This window comes from Geotrypetes seraphini, chromosome 1, assembly GCF_902459505.1.
Source record: "Geotrypetes seraphini chromosome 1, aGeoSer1.1, whole genome shotgun sequence".
Taxonomy (NCBI): Eukaryota; Metazoa; Chordata; class Amphibia; order Gymnophiona; family Dermophiidae; genus Geotrypetes; species Geotrypetes seraphini.
The window spans coordinates 532,334,285-532,347,715 of record NC_047084.1 but is presented as its reverse complement, the minus strand read 5'-3'; positions in this window follow the sequence as shown (position 1 = coordinate 532,347,715).

Genomic DNA, 13,431 nt, shown 5'->3' with positions numbered 1-13,431 from the left:
TAACATAAGAACATAAGAAATGGCTTTGCCGGATCAGACCTTAGGTCCATCTAGTCCAGCGACCCGGACTCGCGGAGGCCAAGCCAGGTGTTCCCTGCTGAGAAACCTTGTTTACTCGTATCCCTCAATGTGATTTGCGAGAAGGTGTGCATCCAAATTGCTCTTGAATCCCGGAATGGTGGTCTCCATCACGACCTCCTCCAGGAGAGCGTTCCAAGCGTCCACCACTCGTTGTGTGAAACAGTATTTCCTGATATTTGTCCTGGGCCTGGTGCCCCTCAGTTTCAGTCCATGACCTCTTGTCCAAGTCACATTTGACAATGTGAATAACGATGTTTCTTGCTCTGTTTTGTCGAATCCTTTTAGTATTTTAAAAGTCTCTATCATGTCCCCTCGCAGTCTTCTCTTCCCAGGGCTGCTTTTACGAAGGTGCGCTAAGCGTTTTAGCGCACACACCGGATTAGCGCACGCTATAGCACCCGCTAGCTGAAAATCTACCACCTGCTCAAAAGGAGGCAGTAGCGGCTAGCAATTTAGTGCACGCTATTCCACGCATTAAGGCCCTAACACGCCTTCGTAAAAGGAGCCCTAGGTTTCTAATATCTTGAAAACCAGATTGGCTGTATGGTCACCAAGACAGCTTTGGGAAATTCAGACTTAGGAGAAATCTGGGCACGATGAATAGGGAAATATGTATATATCTTTTCTGAGAAAACCGGCTTATTAATGAGCTGTGTGACATATTAGAAGATCCGTTAATGAATGTAGTGGTGGTGATAATACTTTAGATGAACATGGTGACATGACACTGTTGATAAGATATTATACTGTTTTTTTAACTTCCTGTTGCAGCCACAGCCCCCAGTCCTCCCAAGATACTATTTAGACTCATGGCTCCTTTTACGAAGCCACGTTAGCGGCTTCAATGCGTGCGACATTTAATCACACGCTAACCCCCGCGCTAGCCCAAAAAATTACTGCCTACTCAAGAGGAGGCGGCAGTGGCTAGCGCGTCCGGCGGTTTAGTGTGCGCTATTACATGCGTTAAACCGCTATAGTGGCTTCGTAAAAGGAGCCCTCAGTTTCCAAGATTTAATAAGTTGGGATCATCTCAGAGAAAGGTTAAAATGTTATTATTTCAAAAGGCATCCAAAGATGTATCTCTTCATAATGAATTTCTTCATAAAGATCTAATCTAATCTAATCTTCCATTTGTGAGTTGTACATACCTATACAGGCTCAAGGCGACAGATCAAAGAGAAGAGAAAGTAGAGGGGGAAGGGGGTATGGAGAAGCTACAGGAGTGAACATAGAAGTAGGGGGAGCTATACAGAAACTAAGACAGCTAATTGTCAAAAAAGTTAGTCTTCAGGTTTATTCTGAATGTGGTATAGTTTGTCTCTTTCCTGATAGCTTCAGGTAGGTCATTCTAGGTTTTTACATCCAGATAAGTTAACATAGAGTAGAAAATTAGCTTTTAGTGAAGGTATTTTGTGGATGGCAGGTTTAGTTGGATTCTGTGAAGGAGTCTTTTTGATGTCAACCAGAGAATAATTGGATACGAGGGGGCTGCTGAGTTTCCATATAGAATCTGGCGTAGGATACATGACAATCTGAAAATTATTTGGGATGATATTGGAAGCCAATGTAGTTGCCTGATGAAGGTTGTGATTGAATCAAATTTCTTTAATTTGTAGATTAGTCTAACGGCTGTGTTCCCAATAAATAAATACAATGTATATTAATGCTTTAAAGATGGATTGTTTGCAACATTAATTGGCAACTTGTTGCATATGCGTTGAGATTAATCTATTAATATTTATGCACAGATCAAAGAAAGTGTTTTAGATCTTGCATCTTGCAGTTTGATTTTATAAGATTTTAATAGCAATAGTAGCCGAGAACAAGTACAAACTTTTAATTACAAATTTTAGCAAAAACTGGAAAGTCATAAGTTCCAGGATTAAATTATTTTCTCATATCTATAGAAATATGGTTTCAAATTTCGGTACTATCCAAGTCTGGCTTGATTGAGACAGATGTTATTTCTAGGACATTCCATTATGGACAGCCAAAACAGTCACAGTGTGCGTGTCATGACTAACTTCATTATAATAACCTCCTGGAAATCACAGGAGACCCGGAAAACCATTATAGCAGCAACTACAAATAGCAGACATATACAAAAGGTAAAAGTATGAAATGAGCAATGCAAACCTTTTCTATACAATTCTACCAGCATCAGGGATAGCTTTTGGTAGTAATGCATGCTCTGTTCCAGGCATCATGGTGTGTAGCTATTCCAGTGTTTATAAAGAAATAAATTCTGAACAAGGCAAGAAGAATGTTTGCTAACCTTGGCTCAGTGAAAGCTTAGATTGGGTCAGATCTCTGAAATAAGCACACAACACAGAAAATGTAACATTTTCAAGTCTGACAAATGGCAATTTGGCCATAATTTCTCTTCTTTTCTGAAAGGCTGAGCAGGAAGCAACTAAAAATGCTTTTTCTTGTGACATAGTAACATTGTTTAGTATTATGAGTACTAATTCGTAACATAACATAATATAATAATATGCTTGTACGAGGTGCTACCCAAAAGTTTGGGAAATGCAAACAGCGCACACAAACTGGATATAGTATGCCCTTCCGCCACAAGAAGTGTCTAGCAATATGCTTTGTGAATCAGTGTGCCAGTGGGCATGCAGCTGAATGGCCGCATTGTTTTGTTCTGTGCAATTTTGTAAGGTTGTGTTTTAGTGACTCGGTGGATTTTGATATGATGGATTTTATTGAGCAAAGAATCTGCATCAAATTTTGTTTCAAACTTTAAAAAACTGCTACAGAAACCCATCGTATAATCCAGGAAGCCTTTGGAGATAATGCCCTGTGCCAAAGCATAACCTTTCTTTGGTACAAACACTTCAAGGATGAACGAACATCTGTCCATGACGATGACTGTTCCAGACGACCGTCAACAAGCACAACACCAGAAACCATAGCAAAAGTTTGTGAGACTATCCTTACAGATTGTAAGCAAACTATCTATGATGTTTGTGAGATAGTAGGATAGTCCTATGGGACAGTTCAACAAATTTTGTCAGAGAAATTGAACATGAGATGCCCAGACAAGTGGAAAAACAAAAATTGGTTGCTCCACCATGACACTGCGCCCGCTCACACATCACTCATTGTTTGACAATTCCTGACTTCCAGAAACATTACAGTGATTACGCACCCTTCCTATTCACCTGACCTTGCCCCCTGTGATTTTTTCCCATTCCCCAAAATGAAATTACGAGTGAAAGGGCGCCATTTTAACATGATTGAAAAGATTCAGGCAGAATCCCAGTAGGTCCTTAAGGCACTCACCCAAGATGACTTCCATAGATGCATGGACTCATGGGAAAAATGCTGGGATCGCTGTATACATTCTCAAGGGGACTACTTTGAAGGAGACGGTGGAAACTAGGAGTTTGAGTAAACAATTTTTTTTTTACAGTTGAATTCCCCGAACTTTTGGGTAGCACCTCGTATACCGCAGCTACGTCTCAGTTCGGTGATACTGGACATTCACAGTGAATTACAATTCATTAGTTAATTTAGTTAAAAATTTTACCAAACAAGTATGTTTTTAACAATTTCTAAATGCCTGATAGGTGTTGGAACTTAATATAAAATTACCAAGATGTTTTTTCCACCCATGTGTACATTTAAGAGAAATACAAAAATTCCAAGAAATAATCTTATTCAAAAATTAAAACCATTATACAACATACCTCTCCAAAGATATATAGAAAACAAATTGCATAAGTGCATTAAAAAAACTTTTAAAAATGCCCATAATTTTCAAAACAAAGTATAATTTGTGAGTGGCTGTGGTCCAAGTCTTCCTATATACTCAGTGAAGTTGATGGAAAAATAATTGAAGAAGCCAAACCTGGTGACTTCAAGGTGACTCTGCTAGACAGAAATCCAGATTCAACTACTTTCTGAATATTGCCGACTCCTTCCTTAGCCCTGAATCAATCAGGTTTAACTATTTTCTTGATTTTCTCCCCTGCAGGGGTGCCACCTTTCCTCCACTGGGCAGGGCACCACTGGCACGGCTTCCTTCATGGTCTACTGTGCTCAAGTTGATGCCATCCACCAGGGCAGGGCCATATTACATCTAACTGATGCTCTAAGCAAAGCCCATCAATGGTGCTCCTCAACCACGCCATTATTTAACTGAAAAGATATTAAGACTCGATAAGTGCTGAAAAATATTATCTATATATATAAAATCGGAGGTATGTATGTGTGTATGTATGTATGTATGTATGTATGTGTATGTGTGTGTATGTGCCGCGATCACGCAAAAACAGCTTGACCAATTTGAACGAAACTTGGTATGCAGATCCCTCACTACCTGGGGTGATATGTTCTGGGGGTCTCGCGGCCCGCCTGCACACGTGGGCGGAGCTACAAACAGAAAATCGGATTTCACCCATTCATGTCAATGGAAAAAATGTAAAAAGCTGCCATTCTCACAGTAATTCCAACTATAAAACACTTTCTATGACACTATAACCACTAGGGACATCATTTCTATTCTACCACGGACACCATACATATAGAGTTTGTATGTTCTAACTGTGTTTGTAACTGTTTCCTTCATGCACCCCAGTTCATAATGTTATTACATTACATGAGTACTCACATATGCTGAACTAGGAACACAGGTTCCATTCTGAACCGGGAAAAAATTGCATGGAGTTTCTTTTCAACCTGAGTTTCCACATATTGAGTTGTTTAAATCAATACTGAAACTTTTGGATGCTACTTATTCCAACAGATCTTCCTTTTCAGTTTACGAGATTGCAAATTCCAGTGAGACTTGCATTCTCTATCACAATCATCAAATCACAGGAACAAACTATTACATACTGTGGAGTGGATTTAAGATCCCCCTGTTTTTCCCATGGACAACTCTATGTTGCTTGCTCAAGGGTGGGTTCATCAAGAATTTATATGTTCTTGCTCCTGGAGGTGAAACTAAAAATGTTGTTTATAATCAAGTTTTGTGTTAGTTGTATTGTATTCATTTTGTCAAATATTTCACATTATAATTTGAATATTGTACTTTTTATAAAGCTGTTAAAAAATAATTTCATTCACCACTATAAAGTATCTTTATTTGAATCCATTTACAGTGTTATTGCTATAATTAAATACCCGTGCAACGCCGGGCCATCAGCTAGTTGTATGATACAAAGCATCATAAATAAGTATAATGACTAGAAAAACACTGAAATTCATGTTGGATAATGGGTGGGGCAGACAGCAGTGAAAGAGTTAAAGGAATGATGGCTAAGGATAAAAGCTCTGGAATGCCCCCTGTCTTTGATGCCATAAGCACATGTTTATTTTTCCTAATGATTAATTCAGAGTTGTACCAGCACTGCCGCAATCACCAGGACCACATCGATCTTTGTGGAGTAGCTTAGGAGGGACTTTGTGCTGTCTGGAGCTCAAAAACATTTCTAAACCCAAGGAAAGGGGCTGCTCACCTCCTCTGGCTCCAAACTCACCCAAGGCTCTCTGGGCAGAAAGCCCTGCACCACAAAACACGTGTGCATCCATCGGAACAAAAGCCAAGAAAGACAATTGTGAGGATTCATCCAGGTAAGTCCGAGTCTTAGCTTTCTACTTCTCTATGACGTATAGGAGGCCATTTTGTAACATAAGTGCTAACAGTTTAGATGCCAATTATGCATGTACCCTCTAATTCTGTAAATAGCACTCAAAATTTGTGCACAAATTTTGGCACACACATAAATTTGGACACATGCTCAAATTGTGCATATAATTTAATGGCGGCAAGCCAAATGCGCGCAAGACAAAAGCGCACAGACAACTGCGCAAAGACAACTCAGCACAAGACAATTGCGTGGAATGACACTTGAGCGCAATGACAATTGCGCACATGACAACTCAGCGCAAGACAATTGAGCACAAGACAACTTCATACAAGACAACTCCGCACAAGACAATTGAGCGCAGTGACACTTGATCTCATGATAACTTAGCTCAGGACAATTGCGCGCAACAAACTACAACACATGCGTGCATGCGCAGGAAATGTTAACAACACAATCATGCGCAAGACGTTCGCATAAGGATGTAAGGAATGTCATTGACATAAAGTCCTGCGCGCTATGGTCTTGCACACTATTGTCTTGCGCTATAATGACTTGCGCTATAATGACTTGCGCGCTATTTTCTTGCACTATAAAGTCCTGCATGCATCTGACCGCACTCATTTGTCTGCATGCATTTGTCTTGCGCGCTATGAACCAATTTAATTGCTTAATGAGACAATTAGCACCAATAACTGGCTACTAACAATCAATTGCCAGTGCTAATTGGTAACAATTAGAATTTATGCACACATCTTGCAAGGCGCTGTTCTATAAAGATATGTGCATACATTTTTACACATGGTATATGCATGATTCACGCCTAATTTAGGTGCGAGGATTTACATCAGTTGGTGTAAATCCTAATGCTTAAAGGAGCTATTCTTGAAATGGTGCCTGTGCTAAGCGCTCATTTATGATATTGCCAATTTTTGGGATTTATTATATTGCCATTTATAGAATTTGGTCTGTAATATGTAGAATACTAGCATTTGGGGTTAGGTTTATTTAGTTTTCTAGACTGTCCTCCCTGGGTAGCCCAGATTGGGTTGTATGAATACATCCATACTTATCTTGACAAACACATAACAAATTATTTTAATACAATAATGCCCCAGTGAACTAAAGAGAACCTAATGGTTATCTATTAATTAAATATAAAATAAAGAACCACTGATAAAGATCAAAATGACACTGTGGGTAATTTTTTCTCTAGTTATTAATTAAATGGGAACAAGCCTCAGATTATGGAGTATTTTTCCCATTCTGGGGTTTCTTCAAAGAGAAAGACAATTCTTTTCTCTTACTCCTGATTACATCACCGACTTGAACCCATCCTCCCTACCACAACTAAAACCATTAATTTATTCTTTATTTCTTAAATTATTTTATCCTTAAAAGGAGATAAAATAATGTAACTGCTGAGCTGACTTCCAATGAGAAAGAATCATTTGTATAGGAACAGCTATTAATATAGCAAATAATTTGGACTGCCATTTATTCAAATCATCAGACAAAGCAAGAGATCAGAAGAGAACAATGCTAAAAGATAACTGAGATGAAATTGGTAACATAGAACAAGTATTTTTCCAAACTGATCCCCAGAAAAACTGAATAATTGAGCAATCATAGATCATATGTTTTAGGTCACCTAAATTAACCATATAATGCCAACATTTGTTAGAGTCTGTTAAATTAGCTCTATGTAATTTATTGGGGGTCCAATATGCTTTATTAAATAGAAAATATAGTGATTGCATTAAACTAGTAGAAAGTGTGGGGCGCTGTGAAAACTTGAAAAAATGAAACCGTTGCTCTTCAGAGCCAGACCAGGTGGAGTCAGAATTCCATATATGTTTCATACACTTATTTGGGGATAAAGATGACGAGATAAAAAAAAACTTGTAATACAGCGAAGTCGTATGACCCTGAGTAGCACCTATTTGACAAAATTCCAAAAACTTAGAAACTAAAGGAGTTTTAGACTTTAAAAGCCATTGCAATTTTTTTAAACAATGATGTGACTGAAAACATCTGTAAAATTTGGTAGAAGAAAGGCCAAATTTAGATTGCAGCTGTTGAAAGGCCAGTAGAGATTTATTTTCTATAAGTTGACTAATATTCCAAATGTCTTTTTCCATCCATGAAGACCAATGTAATGGTTCCCGTCCAACAACGATATTTGAATTATGCCAAATAAGAGCAGAAAGAGAGTTTTTTTTTTTTTTTTTTTTATGTTCAAATCTATTTTATTAAGCAACAGTAAATACAACAGCAATAACAAACAAGGTATGCATTTTCATCAAACACCCGCGGAGGACTGGACTCTTATGTCCTCCCCGGACCCACCATACCCCCACCCCCCTACAAAGAAGCCCCTACCCCCCACTCACCCCACCCCATCCCCCCACGGATACCAAAAAACTCGTAAGCAGGGAACAGCAGAGACACATAGAAGCACAGTTTCAGAGGTGGAGTCTATTCAAGACCCGGCTACGACTCTCAGGAGCCAAAATGTTCAAATATGGAGTCCAAGTGCGAACAAAGTCTCTGCTCCGGCGTCGAGAAGAATGAGCCAAACGGGCCTCCCAACCCATAAGTTTTTACAGCGAGATAACTCAGGGGAAGCTTTTTCAAATGTTTGTATAGCGTGCTTAGTAAATACAATAGTATCATAAGCTGATAAATGTTTAATGTTACTCAGGAAGGAAATACACCTCAGTGGGATTGGTGAAGCTAAGTATGTTTCAGTAGTATACCATGAAGGTAAGGTGAGTTAGATGCTGATATTTTAGGCCAAGAAAACTCTGGCCTAATATACCTGCACCTAACATTATGATGTCTACTTGCTCCTAATTAAATTTACGTACCCCTAGGCATGATTTTATAAACAACACCTAACTTTGAATCACATGCGAAAGGTACTGTTTCCATAGGCACCTACCAATTTAGGCACTGTTTATAGAATCAGACCCTTAGGGAACTACAGGACGGTAAATCAGACTTCTGTGGTAAGTAAATTAATGGAAATGCTTTTAAAACAGAGAATGGTGATGTTTCTGTAATCCGAAGCAACATGGATTCACTAGAGGCAGGTCTTGTCAGACAAAATCTGATCAATTTCTTTGACTGGGTGACCAGAGAATTGGATAGAGGGAGTGAGCTAGATGTGGTGTATTTAGATTTTAGCAAAGCTTTTGACAGTGTTCCACATAGGTGTCTAATAAATGAACTGAGTGCTCTCAGGATGGGCCCCAAAGTGACCGACTGGGTCAGGAACTGGTTGAGTGGAGGTTGACAGAGGGTAGTGGTCAATGGAGATCTCTCTGAGGTAAAGGATGTTACCAGTGGTATGCCCAAGGTTCAGTTCTAAGGCCTGCTCTTTTAAACATGCATTCATCTTCAGGATGCGAGCTTCTCTGCCCTGGTCTTTACCCTCGACAAGGAGGATGGACGAGAATACCACCTGTGTGTCACCTTCTCTCCCAGAGCCATTAAGTCACTTTTGATACGTTTGCAGGGGTACCTGGCAGTATTATTAGTGCTAACGTGGATGAGCAGCAATGGACAATAGTCATCAGGCTTGATGAGTCTCAGCAAGCTCTCCATAACATCATTAATTTTGGCACCTGGCAGACAACATACCTCCCGGGACATCATGTCTGGTCTGCAAATGAATGCTTATATACCCCTCAGAAGGGAATCACCAACCACCACTACCTTACACCTCCTAGTGGTCATGGATCCAGTAATTTTGGGGATTTCAAGTTTTGGTCCTTCCTCTCCCTGGGACGCTCTCATCTCCTCCACTTCCAGTTCAAGGGTGGGTGGAGTCACAGTACCAATCTTGCAGGGTTACATAATCTGAGTCTATCTTTCTTCCCTCGGTGCAGCCTCTTCTTCACTCTCCCTGCTCTAATTTCTGATTGGCCAATGAAACATATAAAAAGAAGAGCAAAATATAGATCATGAGAAGAGAGGGGGCTACAAAAGCATATTAAAAAAACCATCAATTTACAATTAAAATAAAGCCACTCATGCTACCAGTGATCCAAAGTTACACACACTAACTAGTTATTTACTAGATAAAAGAATATTGATCATTTCCACATGTCTCTGCAGCGCTACTGGATGTTTGGCAGCTTATATTATATTCTGAGCCAGCAAAAGCGAGGAGCGTGCTTGCCAAGTTTTATCCTTTGTTTTCTGCTTTCACTGCTTTGGGGTTTTCTTGTCTTTTCATTTTAATTCCCTTGTTGTTCGTTTTCCTTCTTTCTTGTTAAAATATGAAATGCAACTTTGGGCCCAATAAACACGTATGAGAGTCTTCTGCCCCATTTAATTGTGTCAAGCAGGTTCAGGAGGTGATATTCAGTTGCACTTAACTGGGTAGTGCTGCTGAAAATCCTTTGTGACGCCTGTAGCGCTGTCTGGGAAGGACCGGGGCAGTCTGTTGGTGGAGTCTGGGCGGAGCTAGAAGCTATGCAGACATTGGCAATATTCAGTAAGGCCCCAATTCTATAAATGGCGCCTAAAAATTAGGCAACAAGGAACATGGTGCATATCAGCTGTCTAGCGTCAGTTAGGCACCATTTATGACTTGCTCCTAGCAACACTTAAAATGGACTTAGATGCTACTGGGCATCAAAGCCTTAGGCGATCCCTATGTATGTCAAGGTTTTCATGGCCTAAATACCAGCAGTTAGGTGCCTAAGCCCATTTTAGGTGCCTACATGGAAAACACAGCCACAATCCACCTTTAACCATACCCACTTTCTGGAACATACATTGGGCTAAGCACCTACCAAAAATGGTTAGGAGCCTAAGGATTTAGGTGCCTAAGTAGCAAAGTCGCCTTGAGCCTGTATAGGTATGCATGATGCACAAATTGAAGATTAGATTAGATTAATTTTAATTTAAGCCAATTATTTAGCCAATTAAGCTTGTTATCAGTACTAATTAATCTAATTAAATAATTAAGTTAGGAACCTAGCTTGGCAAGGTATGCCAATTTAGGCACCAAATTTTAGGTGTATTTTATAAAATCAGAGCCTGTATGTTTGGCACTGAATATCGGCTGTATTTGCATAACTTCTAGGAACTGCTGACTCGGATATTTAATGTTAGTGCCCATATATGGCCCAGCACTGAATATCTAGGTCTAAATTAGCCAGCAGTGGTCAGTGTTTACAAAAATACTGTCTGCCACCAGCTATTATTGAACCATTTGTTCTTGCATGTGCATGAGTATATGTCAGTTTCTTTTTCAAATGACACCACCTTTCTAACAGCAATAACCACTCAATAAATTCAGTCATAGGAAATTTAGTCATTATGGGAAATTTATGGATGTTTGGGAGCCATTGACAAAATTCTGTAAGGAATGATTGGTGATTTTGCCCTTTGATCATACACGTCTAGGGTGGAGAGATACTTTTAATTTGAGTGCAATTGTTGGATATGTAAAAAGGGGGAGATGATATATGTATTTGTCATAAAATATAATTTGATAGAATTTAAGTGCTGTTAAAGTATAAAATATATGTATAATATGTTGCACTTATTTTTGGTTTTAAAATGAATAAAGATTAAAAAAAAAATAAAAAATAAATTCAGTCATAGGACTACCTACCTCCTTTACAGTTTAGTGCTTCATGAAATTATGTCTTAATAGTGACACCAACTAAATGTAATTGGAAGAATTACATTCAATAGAACTCCAACTACTATGTAAATTACATGAATGCCACTGCCCAGCTAAAATATATGAAATCAGTTTTCAACAGCCTGTCTAGTTGCAAGGTTGTACACACATTATACATGTGTACTAGAGAATGACATGGGGAAAAAATTTGTCCCCGTCTCTACACCATCCCCGTGAGATAATCCCTGTCCCCATCTCGTCCACATGAGCTTGGTCCCCATCCCATCCCCACGAGCTCAGTCCCGTCCCCGCAAACCATCTGATCCCATCCACACAAACCATCTCCCTTCTGTGTTCCTATTTTCCCCATTTCTAATACCTCCCCTCTGTATCTGTATACTCCCTCCTGTGACCGGCATTGCCCCCCTGTGTCCATACACCATCCCCATGTATCTCCCCTTTATGTCTTTGTCCCTGTGCACATAATTTCCCCTCTGTTTCTGTTACCTTCCTGTGGCCAGATTTCTGCTCTCTTCCTCTTCCACACCAATGTGTCTCTCTCCTCTCCAACCCCATCTAGCTTCTCTCCCTCTTTCTCCCTCCGCTTCCAGCATCTGGCTCATCTGCCTGTCCTCCCCTTTCTCTTTCCTGCTGTGGGTTCAATATTTATCTCCCTCTTCATCCACTTGGCCCAGCATCTCTTTCCCTTTCCCTCCCTCCTTCCTACTGTGAGGGAACATGCGTGGTCATGGATCGCGTGGTTCAGCAGCCCCCTCTCACCCAATCGCCGGGTCCTACCATCTCCCTCCCTTTCACCTTAAGTTATTGATGACAGGAATTTGTAGAACCCTTCCATATTAGGGTATGATTAAGCTTTCAAAAAGTCATGCGCAGGCACAGCTGCTTCAGTTGAATCTTCTTCTCTGATGCAACTTCCTGTTTCCAGTTCTGTCAGAGGAGGATTCAACTGAAACAGCCGTGTCCATGCGCAACTTGTTAAATTAAATTCGGCACATAAGGTGAAAGAGGGAGGGAAAAAACAAAGGTATGTACATCGTTTTATAGCACCAATCTAAATATGCCCTTCGGAATACCTTTTACTACATTATGAAAGCTAGATTTACCAAAGTGTGCTTACTCTGGACATTTTGGAAGCTTCACAGAAATCCCAGAGTCCAAATCAAATTTCACAAGAAGTGACTGATGCAAACATTACAGTTTCATTCATCTATTCAAAGAGAAGCATAAACTGAATCATATCCTAATGTGGAAGGGTTCAGAACTCTTCAAATTCCTGTCATCAATAACTTTTTTAAGAGACATCATCCAATGTATGCATAATACAGCTGAACTCTGAGGACTTTGAGGAGAGGAATGCTGGCCTAGTGCCTAACCCTCAGTAAGCCTTGGTTCCAAAAGAGAGGTTGTAGAGGCTCAGCATTAAAAATAGTTTTCACAGCAACCTGTGAACTACTGTTTGCCTCTGCCCACTCGCTCTCCCCACAATCCACCCATCCATAGGCTCAAATTACTCTTATACTACTCTTAAAATACCCTCCACAATTCCCCAACTGATCTTAACAAGGATAATCTCCACAAATTTGAAACATTAATCTTATACTAATCTTAAATTACCCTACACATTTCCTTAGCTGATCTTAACAAGCACAATCTCCACAAAACTGAAACACCTAACTCCCAAACCCTCTCACCAGATCTGGAAACTCACCCTTTCCCCACACCTGAAAAGGTACTGAGGGAGGATCTGCTCTGTTAAGGAGAAGAAACATCTATTGGAATATCTTGCCTGCTGGCATTCAAATTTGAGAAAGGTAAACTTGGGTTTCAGTAGCTTATTAGTTCTCTTTTTTAGCTCAGCAAAATCAGTTAGGCAATAGTATAGCCTTTAGAGTTTCTGTTAGGGTTTCATACAAGAAAGTGTTTAGTCTAGATCAGTATTTTAGATTGCACTTCAGGGCATAAGATCAGATTAGGGCACAAATAACTGTTGAGGAAAGCCTGTTTGGTTTTAATTCCCTCTCACCCACCCCAAGGCAGAGCTTTTTGATTTTTAGGCTCTTCAGCCAACCAGGAACAGGGCATTGC